Source organism: Helianthus annuus, chromosome 2 (assembly GCF_002127325.2).
Source record: "Helianthus annuus cultivar XRQ/B chromosome 2, HanXRQr2.0-SUNRISE, whole genome shotgun sequence".
Lineage (NCBI taxonomy): Eukaryota > Viridiplantae > Streptophyta > Magnoliopsida > Asterales > Asteraceae > Helianthus > Helianthus annuus.
The window spans coordinates 143269655-143279911 of NC_035434.2; the positions used below are offsets into that span (position 1 = coordinate 143269655).

Genomic DNA, 10257 nt, shown 5'->3' on the forward strand with positions numbered 1-10257 from the left:
TCTCCAACAACGTTCATCATTTCCTCAAAACCCTTGTTGTGTCCACCAAGCGCTCAACCTTAATCACAAGTCTTGTGATGGTATCTTTTCGAGTCAACCATTCCGTCTAAAATAGTCGTCACCACATCACACCTTCACAGGCACTAAATCGGTCCGCATCCAACTCATCTGACGCCATCCGCCACCACACGACACCACCATCATTACTTTCACAACCTCAACCATCCTCAATTCCTCATCGCAACACCATCCCACGTCACCCTTATGTTGCCACTACAACCCATCATCACCACCGCTACACTACCCACCATCACCGATCATCATCATCGTCATTAACCATTAGCACTACCACTACCACTTCACCATCACCACCGGTTACACCGGTGATCCCCGTTGATTACCATCATGAACCCACACGACCTAAAAGTTCCCTCCGAACAACACCCCAACAACCCATGCAACTAAACCGAATAAAGAATCAATCGGAAGCCAAGTTCTCTTCATTAACCGCACTTTCTCCGCTCGAACTCCCGCTCACTCTCTAGTTCTTGTTTTTGCGGCTGCAATACCCTAGGTCGTTATCTTATATCTCATTTCAAAAGTCCACATTTGCACCTGGGTCCCCAGACTCTTCCATGTAGGCGATTAGTTTCCAGGGGCGGACTGAAGTTATGCCAAGGTGGGCGGGCGCACCCCCGGGAAAAAAAAAATTTAGTGTTAAGTTCCGTCAAAAATCCCGTTCGCACCCCTTGAAATTTTTCGTCCGCACCCCTTGAAATTTTCCGTCCGCACCCCTTAGATAAAAAGTGTTATCCATTTATATTTTAAAAATTTTTTTAGTAAACTCTTATTTTTTAAAAAACACTCCCTAAATTATATAATTTTTAATACCTAAATAACTAACTCAATACCCAATACCTTTAACTAGCCCACTACTAAGTCTTAGCCCAATAAACAAACCCAACAAATCAACAATATTTCATACTAAAATAAAATAAACAAGCCCAAAACTCTTACATATTCTCTCCCGCTCTCTATCATCCCTGCACGCACGCCAGCGATCAGAACATCAACGACAACAGCAGCCGCATACCGCCGTAATCAGCCATCATACCACCGCCGATCGAACACGGGTAATTTTCTTTGTTATTTTTGATGATTTTTGGTTGATTTTTTGGTGGGGTGGGACGGAACCGGTAGCCCCCGGAAGTGATTTTTTGATAGCAGGAGACATGTGCTTCTTGTTAGTGATGATATTTTATTTTGTGGTGGGTTATATATTTATATTTTGTTAGTGGTGATGGTGATATTTTGTCTTTTAATGGTGTATATGATGTTTAGATGATTTTTAGTGTGATTTACATTATGATTTCTAGTGTTTGAATACTTGATACATTATGTAACATGTTATGGAGCCATGAACTTATAGATCAATTGTAACACCCCGAAAACAGGTTTGCTAATCAAACCCCGTTAATACTAAAAGACGGGTAAAGTACCGTTAGCGGTAGAAGTAACCCGGTAAATATTAGGAATTTAATAAATAAACCTAATATTTAATAAAACGTGAATGAATAATTTTAAGGAAATAAGTTTATAAAGGCCCGAGTTAACGGGACTTAAAAACATAACGGGTTATAACTTCCTGAACCCGCTAAAATAACAAGGAATAATTAATCTAGTTAGTAGCATGTGCTTAAGTGACTAATGGTGAGTTATAGCTTCATTAGATCAAAAGGAAACATGAGGGACTAATATTGTCAACTGAGAAACATGTTTTATTAAAATAAAAGTTAAACACCAAAACACACACTTAAAGTGTGTGTTCTGGTCGACATTTTCCACAGGAGCAAAGGAACTCCTTTGTTCAACCCTAACTAGTCTAAATCCAAGAAATTGAGAGGCCAAATCAGTCCCAAATCGAAATCCAAGCATGGATTAGTGATCACCTCAGTGAAATGATCATAAGGTATGTGAAATTTCGTTGAATGATTCCAATTGAAATTCTGAATCAATACTTGAAACTCGAAATTCATGATGCATGATAGTTGCTTGGATGAAATAGGAATGAGATAGTGATTAGGGATAAACCCTAGTCAATTACTTGTTGGAATTTTGCTTAATTCTTGTTAATTCACAATCACCATTGAAGGTGATAAGTGGGTTTTGTAAGAATATGTTAAACACTAGAATTTTGATTGTTGTTCTAGTGTAATTTGAGCTCTAGGAAGTGAATTCAGATTTTGTTAATGTGAAAATTGATATGAACATGCTTAATTGGTATTAAGCTTGGCTAAATAACTAGTTATGAAAATTTATTGTTGATTTTATAGAATATGCCCACAAGGTGTTTGTTAAAATGCCTAAGTGAATATTCATATTGTGAATTTTTGAATGAAACGCATATTTCCTTGTTTGACTAATTACGTGAAAGATGGGGTAAAGCGGGTTCTAATCATAATGTTGATTCGACTTAATTGCGTAAACCATGTGATCAAAAAGTAGTTAACTTTTGATAAGCTAAGTTAACTAACCATGAAGCCGAATAGTAGCTTCGGCATAGAAAATAAGTGAGGTGGAATAGTCGTGATTTTATGACTAATTTAACCGCCTCGTAAATGATTTAAAATAGTTTGACGCCTAACGAGCTAGGTGGAGGCTTGGGAAAGGAAGCGGGTCAAACAAATCAAGAAAGGAGGAAAAGCACAATTCGGAAGCAAGGTAAGTAAAGCTTACATTTTAGTTATTTGATACCTATTGGTTTGATAGGTCGTGAATAATAAGTCTTGTTTTAAATTATGATGTTCCGACACGACAAGTGCGGTCCGGAACAAAAGACAATGGACATAAATCATGTTTAATGGATAAAAAGGAACTAATGCGGTTGATTAGTCATGAAATGACTAAAAGATAATGAGTTTTTAATGGCTACCTTATAAGGTGAACCATTGCAAATAGTAAGGGTAAAATGGCACTTTGGTCATTTGTGGACAACAACCGTTTAATTGGGGAGGGACACATTATAGCTTGGGTTATAATGGGTCAAAGAAATCAATAAATGATTTACAAGTAGAACGACTATGTGTAAACCGAAGTAGTCATATAGATAAGGTGGTAATAAATACTACCTCATAGAGTTTCATGGTCCTTTAGACCAAACGGGTCAAAAGGTGAAATTATCACCCTTGACAATATTGACTAATAATTGTTGAGCTATGTGATTATAGAAATAAATATCGGATGGATATGTACATCGCTATCGCTTAGCGGCTACTAAGGCAAGGTATCGAAACGAATCAATATATTGATTCAAGCCAGGTATGTATATTTGGTCAAATCATCATTAGAACTTGAAGCTCAATGAGGGCTAAACAAGTTAAAATGGACATTGGGTTATCTTTTAAGTAAACCGAATGATTTAGGTTATTGTCATTATGTTTTAAGAACATGATGTCTATTTAAACAAGATTCCTAGTTCAACCAGTGGAATTTTGGTCAATTACAACATGAAAAGTCCTTTGTTGTAAAGAAAGGGTTTAAGGTGACTAAAACGCCCTCGTAAGCAAAATCGAGTAAATGAACCTTAAGAGTCGTTTAAAAACAAGTTATATGATCAAGCAAATACTTTGAACAAGTATAGAGAATAAAAAGGGTAAATCTTGGGTCAAAAGACTCAATATAAGTCTTTGTCGTAAATTAGCAATCCGACGAGAAAAACTCGGATTATATAGATCATCTCATTGAGCTCACCACAAATTTAGTTGTGGTTGAAGATCTCATAATAAGTAATGTGGTATAATAACGCTAGAAACGGATGAAAGCGTTTCATGCTCAAAATATGCATAAATACCCTTAACGGGTCAAAATATGCATATGAGCGTAAACGGGTTTAAGATACGTAAGGAACCCGTGACTTGAACCTAATATGATAGGAATTATTGAAATTATGATTACCGTGAAAATAAGGATCAAACAAACATGTTTCGTTTGATAAAAACATGAATGGGTCAAAATTACGGCAAATTGGAAAAGCTGGATGCAGGGTCCACCGTAAATTACGGTGCCACCGTAATTTACGGTGGAGATGAAAAGTCTTACGGTAGCCCCCTACTGGTTTACGGTAGGGGCATGTAAAACCAGTGGCCACCGTAAATTACGGTGCCACCGTAATTTACGGTGGAGGTCAGGTTGAAATTATTGTTTTGTTACCAATTGTTTCTCGGACCCGTTTAGACACGTTTAAAACTCTGTATGACTAAGCATTTCATGTTTATGAAATGTAGGTACTCTATGGAATGCCGGAAGACGATCAAGCTCAATGAAGAACCGAACACGATAAAGACTCATGCTTCCGCACATTGCCTCGTTGTAAATTTTAACGACGAATCCAATTACGTTTGTAGAATAGCTTATGAATTGTAAAAGTTTTAATTTACTCGAAATTTCCTAAGGATACTTAACACTAAATACATGTTTGTATTCGTAATTTATACGAAAACCTTTAAAATAATAACTAGAGTGTTACATCAATTTGTTTGTGATCGCTGATAGGAACCATGAGTAGGGACGTTATGGCGCGATTTCTCAAGAGGAAAGTTGATACATCTCCCGAATTCGTGATGTGGATACTCTTCCTTCGGATGCTTATAATCGCAAGCCGATTGAATCATATAACGTGAATCAACGAGATGAGATTAGAAGGGCATATCTACTAAGAGGACCATATCAACCATTTAGTTTGATGTTCTTTTGTTTTACATGACCCGACCCGACCCGACTCGAACCGACCCGATACGAACCAATTTTTTTACTTATATACCTCGAGGCCTAAAATTTTTAAAAATGTTCCGCACCCCCATGAAAAAATTCCTGGGTCCGCCACTGTTAGTTTCCAAAGTACATAAACCATCTTTTTAATGATAACAAACGACCCCCTTTACTTCATTTAAACCGAGATGTAAGTATCGAACTTATTTATCATCTTAATTAAAAGTAAAGTCTTACTCGCGCAACCCGTCAATATGTTCAATCGGGAAAAAGATTTTAAGTAGTGGGTTCATCTAAATAAATTTCTAGCGAATTTTCGAGATGTTATAGCTGCATGTTAGGTTTGTAGGTTAATTTTTTATTGAAATGATACTTATTTAAATTGATTATGAAGAAACAAGTGTTGATAATTTTTATTAACACACAAATTTAAGAATATGTTAATATGGATATTGATTTTATTAAATTAAATATAAAGAAAGATTAAACACTCAAATTTAAGAATATGCATAAAGTATTACACGCTGCAATTAACACTTCCTAAGATTTCGATGAGTCTCGTCTTCTTCCACGCGATTTCGTTCTTTCTTTTGTTTTGCAGATCGGCTAGCATGTCGCAGGTCTTCTGATCCTGTTTCAGGAGTTGTATGATAAACTTCTCTGCGTTGTTCTTGAACTCTGATGGAGGAGAGTGGAGGACTTCATCAAGCAATCCGATGCTGCTCCAGGTTTCCTTGTAATTGTTTTCACTGATGATGCCGACTTTTCTGTTTAGTTCTTCATCTTCTCTCTTTTCTTCGAGCGACCATCTAGAGAATTCCGTTTTAACAGCGCTGGTGTCTGACCAGTGGTAGAAGCTTGTGTTTGCTATCTAGAGTATTGTTGGTGTTGCTGGTTTTGGTTTGTTTTTTGACTAAGTTTTTTAAAAGTGAATTGCTGATGTTTTTAATCAAACTAATCATCAGCCTTTTAGTGTTTAAAATGGGTGTTATGGTAAATGAAGATGTTATTTGTAATTATGATAACATGTTTTTTAAGATTTAAATTTTGTCATTTGGGTTTCTTGGTATTTAATTTTATTAGCTTTCCCATGAAAACTTATTTATGAAAGGTTTTGCATTAAAAGCACGTTGTTTTTAAATATAAATGTATATGTTTATATATAAATGTACACGTTTTCCCTTCTATATTATTAAATGTACAGGGAACTTAAATCTGACCTTTGGAGCAAACCTCCAAACTATGCCTAGTCAACAACTCTAATGGTATTATGGGTCCATGGACCAGCTTGTGAAGCAAACCTTTCCAACGAACTAGCTGTTGGAGATGCATTAAGAGGTAACAGTCTCGTGAAGAAAAATCATCTTTCTTTTTTATTTTTAAAAGAAAAAAAATGTAATTATATTAGGTTTATTAGTTTATAATATATTAATTCTTTTTTTTAACATAAGGAGTGTTTTTTTAATCAAAACCCCATAAAAATGGGCCCACCTTCTCGTTGGACCAGTGACCGGTCCTACTTGATCGGGTTTCATCACATCCAAACCATGCCTAGTCAGCGACTACGATGGTGTCATGGATCCATGGACCAGTTTGTAGAGCAAACTTTTCCAATGAACTAGCAGTTAGAGATGCTCTAAGGGGCAATCATCTTTCTCATATGGTCTGTGGGTTTATTTTTTTTTTAATGTTTTTTCATTGAATTAAGCACACGTTATAGACTTAGAATGTAAAAAAATTTAAAAATCATATAATTACACTAGTAGAATAATTATATAATCATTCTAGGGTAATTACACATAATTACTCTAATAGAGTAAATATATTTTTTTTACAATTTTCAACTACACATAACTATACATTTATTTGTATTTTATCCTTAGGGTGGAGGGTATGATTCAAACACTTTAGGGTGTTTGAGTTTTCTCTACCCAATAATCTCATGTCATGTCAACTTCCCCCCTTCACTCCTCATTTTATACTCAAACACTAGGTATGATTCAAACACCCATTCAATTAAAAAAATAAAAAAATTCGATTGGTTCTCACTCTCTTCTCTCTCTCCTCCATCCCTTCTTCTTCACCTTTGGTGAATAGTCACCGATTCCACCCCTTCTCTCCTACTCCCTACTCCCTACTCACCAATCCACCACCGGAAATGATTCATCGATCGGCAACCACCCTCCCCGATCCCACTCCCCGCAATCATACCACCCCCCTTAACCTGAGCGATACATCTACATACGGTGATGATATACAAAACTCATTTTTCCCTCTCCAAAATACACATGAATTTTATTCCTTTCTTTTAAATCAAAAGGTGGGTGGCATTTCTGTAAATGTGAGAAGATTCATCTCTCAAACACCATATTGAGATACATACGGCATTGGCCAATGCTATCTAGATCAAGTGCTGGAAAATTTTCATTTCTCTTAAGAGATGCAGGTTCAACTCTCACTTGGTACAGAGTGAGGCACTAGTAGGTAATGATAGGAGACCCAGGGAAACCTGGGTTGGATCCTTGAGCCAAACGAGTTTTACCGGTAATTTCATTATTGTCGTGCCTACGGGCGGGCGGGTTACCAGGTTTTCCCCAGAATTAGTGGTGGACTTGGGTTACTCTCGGAGTACTCCGTTTGTCTAGTATGTCCCGAGAATGCTCAAAATTAATTCTGTTGGCTGTTAAAAAAAGATACATACGACATTCATTGGCACTCTCAAAAAAACAAGAACAGTTAATATACTTTCGTGACTTTGATTTAGTGCATTAAATCAAAAGTTTTCTTGATAGATCGTCCCATATTAAAAACTCGTGTAACCCTGTTGATGCAATAAACACGGGACCTGGGATGGTAGCTAAGTTGGTTAGGCAAAAGGGCTGAAGGGTTCAGTTTTGCCTAACGCAGGTCGCGGGGTCCCTCCACGTTTGCAAAACGTAGAAGGAGGTTCACTAGTATGTAATTGTTATTTGCTTTGAAGTTCCTTCTCCGAGACAAGCTCGAATCCAGAAAAGAAAGCAAATAGAATGAGTGTGTGGTGAATGTGATGAAGAGTAACTTAGAAGTGATCAAGTACTCTTTGAATGACCAGAGATTAAGGAATCTCTGTGTTTCGGAATGTCCCAGGAGTGAAAATGAGTTGTCTTCTTATAGGGGAAGACATCTCCTGAAATGGCATATACAAGACTAGTGAGACCTGTTCGCAGTGGAAGGTTTCCCCTTTTGGGGTTGAAGGCTTTGGACCCCTGGTTAATAGAGTGTACTTGTGCAGACCTGCTCTGAGTTTGTGGGCGTGAGTTGGTGAGGCGAGTTCTCAGATGTGACTGATTACTGTTCCTTGCTTTTCTCACTTTACAGCTTTTCATCCGATGAACCTTTCAACCTTTTAAGCTCTTGCATATTAGTCATTTTATTTAACCTTGGGCTACCCCCGTCGTCAGCCCCCCAAGTCAGAGGTTTTTGGGGTAGTATGCTCAAAGACTTCTGACTTTTATGCATATGTTTTAAAGGTTTCAAGGGTTCGTTGCTTGGAGGCTTGAAAGGCTTGAGGCAGTTACTTTTTGAATTTTGAATTTTAAACGGTTGACAGTTGATTTAATTGATGTGTGTCAGGCGGCGGTTTTGCAGGAGCCATTTATTTACCTTTATTACCCCTCTTTTAAAATCATATTTATTTTATGCTTGTGAAACTTTTTCATTTTACTCACAATCATTCCAAGTTTCTTCCTTCAGGTTAGTTTTCTCTTCCATTTTCGTTTTTACTTTCTTCAAAAATGGGTGCCCTTAAAGATTTAGCAAAGTCATTCTCTCGAATGACACAAGAGGAAGTAGACTTGTTTTGTTTGGAATATGGTATTGATAGAAAATTTAACCCAACTGCCCCTGCCTGCGATGTTCCTGTTGACAAACCAAACCCTGGTTCGATTGCCTTGTATTGTCGTCATTTTCAGTGGTCTAATCTTCGTTACCCTTTTTCGTTTTTCGTTTTGAACTTGCTTGAGTATTATCGCGTTTCTTTTGGGCAAGTTCATCCGAAGGGGATGGCTAGGGTTTTGCACTTTGAAGTGTTGTGTCGTGCTCTTGGGTATGATCCCTCTTTGTTGCTCTTTCGGAGGTTTTTTCGTTTAGCCAAAAATGGTGACTGGTTCACCTTTGAGACATCAAAGGTTGATACTTGTCTTATTTCGTCCATGGTTACAACGCTTGGATCCTGGAAGGATCGCTTTTTCTGGGTTTCTGAGTCTATCGTCCCTTTCAAAATGGTGTGGAGGCATCCGGATGTTGTTCTTAATGATCCGGAGCCTTCTGAATCTGAGTTGAACGATGCTTTTCTTACAGCCATTCGGGGGTGCCCTTCGAGGGTTCGTCCCTTTCCCGAATATTTGTTAGTGCTTTTAGGGGTTAGTAATATTTGGGGAAAAGCCGATCGGGATCCGGTGTTAATGAGAAATGGCATTGGTATGCATTTTCCCCCTTATGCCTTTTCTTATTTTACTTTGCTTATGACTTATTTTCTTTTGTTTGTTTTTACCAGTTATGTCTGCTTTGGACTTTATCAAGAGTGACGACACGTCTGATGTTATGTTTGAGGATGCCCCGTCTGTTCCGGGTGAGAATGTTGTGGTTAGGACTTCCGAGCAAAGGTTTGAGGGCACGGGTTATGCTAGTGTTGCCAACGTTAAGGGTTTTACCAAGTCTAATGCTCCCAAGTCTTCAACTCGCCGACCTTCTCGTCGTTTGTTGAAGGCTGGTCCTCAATCCACTTCTACTGAGCCAGTGGATTTGAGTGATGATATTGAAGTTTCGGAGGATCAAGTTGAAGCAGGTGTTGAGAAGGACAAGGAGTTGGTTGTTCATGGTAAGAAGGTTCGAGGCAAGAAGGTTGTCTCTACCTCTGTTCAGGAATCTTCAAGCAGGGACGTTGAAGGGTTGAACCCTGAAGGTACTTATGTGCCTGCTTGGTTAGTAAAGAATGATGACACCTTCAAGGATGCTGCTGTTTGTGAGGATGCTCTTAGTCATCTTGCTCCTCCTTCTGTGCACAAAACCATTGCTGAGATGGATGATGACTTGATGTTGTCTCGCATGGTTTTAACCACCTGTAACCTTGCTGCTATGCTTCCTCAAGGGATTACTCGCTTTCACCAAAGGATGCAGGAATATGAGGACTTCTCCAAGAAGAAGGATAAGATGAAATCCTCCCTAGCATCAATGAAGAAGGAAATAGCTGGGTTTGCAGAGAAGGAAGCAGCGTGGCAGAAGGAGGTTAGTGATTTGAAAAAGATGCATGATATTGAGATGGGTGATTTGAGGAAGAGCTTTGAGGCTAACTTGCTGAAGCTGAAGGCTGACCGAGAGGCCTTGGCTGTTCAGCAGCAGCCTTTTCGTGAAGAAAAGGAAGGGTTGAAAGCTTCGGTTGGCCAAGTTACTGCGGACAATCAGTGGTTGATTGAGCATGGTTTCCAGCAGGTTGTCACATACCTTTTACAT

At 38.2% G+C, this 10257-nt stretch overlaps 1 long non-coding RNA gene across 2 annotated transcripts; it reads left to right on the top strand.

The window, feature by feature from the left end:
• Nucleotides 1-1761: 1761 nt before the first annotated feature.
• Nucleotides 1762-4435, top strand: LOC110905953. 2 transcript variants are annotated; one of them, XR_002573549.2, is made up of 3 exons: nt 1762-1969; nt 2633-2721; nt 3228-4240. It is a non-coding gene; the product is annotated as an uncharacterized LOC110905953 (long non-coding RNA). The 2 variants fall into 2 exon arrangements; XR_002573543.2 differs by lacking the exon at nt 3228-4240 and adding an exon at nt 4284-4435 and having other exon boundaries at nt 1773-1969.
• Nucleotides 4436-10257: the final 5822 nt, after the last annotated feature.